The sequence below is a fragment of the Alligator sinensis genome, unplaced genomic scaffold, assembly GCF_000455745.1.
Source record: "Alligator sinensis unplaced genomic scaffold, ASM45574v1 scaffold1295_1, whole genome shotgun sequence".
NCBI classification, from domain to species: domain Eukaryota; kingdom Metazoa; phylum Chordata; order Crocodylia; family Alligatoridae; genus Alligator; species Alligator sinensis.
The window spans coordinates 4,596,412-4,597,207 of NW_005841880.1; positions in this window are offsets into that span (position 1 = coordinate 4,596,412).

The following is a 796-nucleotide window of genomic DNA, read 5'->3' on the forward strand; positions in this document are numbered from 1 at the left end:
AAAATATGCTTGTCATTCCTGGGCTCTCTTTGCATAGGGAGAGAAGCTGGTGAGTCTGTGCCACAGAGGAGGAGGACTAACCAGCTCTGCCTGTCCTGCGTCTCCAATCTGTTCAAGCACAATTGCAATGTCCTCCCTGCTAGCCCAGCCTCTTGGGCTTCCTGATGCATGTGGAAAGGCAGCATGTTCATTCACCTCCCTCCACGACTCCAGAAATGCTCATCATCACTCCAGAAACGCTTCCCTGGACCTGCCGCCAGGACCTCTCTCAGCCCTGTTGTCCATCCCCAGCGGCCACCTCTGCTGCCGGAGGTCCTGTGTTTCAACCCAGCTCTGTTTCTGTTTCTTCTCCCTTAAGTTCACTTTCATGGTTATGCAGAAGAGCTTCTCATTTGGGAAACGGGAGTAAAGTCCCTCCCAGGAATGGCTGAGCTCTGCTCCCTGGGTTTATTCTTGTAAATCAGCCGTTCCTCCACAATTTCTCCAGGGATGAATTTCATCCCTGGGCAGAAAACTGGCACAGCTCCTAGGCTGCACTCACCTCTTGGTCTGAGTGCAGCAAGGGGATTGTGCTGCTCCTCTACACCAGGTGAACTCCACCTTTAGTGCACAGCTCAGGGAAGCGAGATTGCCAACAGATAAGAAACTCCTCTGGGTAAATACCGAAGAAATGAAGGGGGAAGAAACAGAAATGGGGCTGGGTTGAAACACGGGCCATGTCGCTGCATAGACAGCAGTGACGTGCAGCTTCGGTGGGTGCTGATCTTTCATGCCTTTGGAGATAACAGAACATCAT